This window comes from Eleutherodactylus coqui, chromosome 9 (assembly GCF_035609145.1).
Source record: "Eleutherodactylus coqui strain aEleCoq1 chromosome 9, aEleCoq1.hap1, whole genome shotgun sequence".
In the NCBI taxonomy this organism is placed as follows: domain Eukaryota; kingdom Metazoa; phylum Chordata; class Amphibia; order Anura; family Eleutherodactylidae; genus Eleutherodactylus; species Eleutherodactylus coqui.
In genome coordinates, this window is record NC_089845.1 from 116,349,341 (window position 1) to 116,349,596 (window position 256).

Sequence of the window (256 nt, forward strand, 5' to 3'; positions counted from 1 at the left end):
GTCATCAATTGAGATATGCGCAGTACGCCACGCTTTCTGCTCTTACGTCGCCATATCGAGTACTGGCAAAGAACTTCTAAAGGGAAAGCAACAATATTAACGATAATAACTGCGAATCACGTAACTACCGCAGGAATACACGCGAATGATGGCTTTATTCTGTATAATTCGCTTTGTTTCCGTCGCCGGAGGCAGACGTCACGTGACTTCCCTCGCGAGCGGCTCGGACACGTCAGCAACTCCCGCTGTACCACGT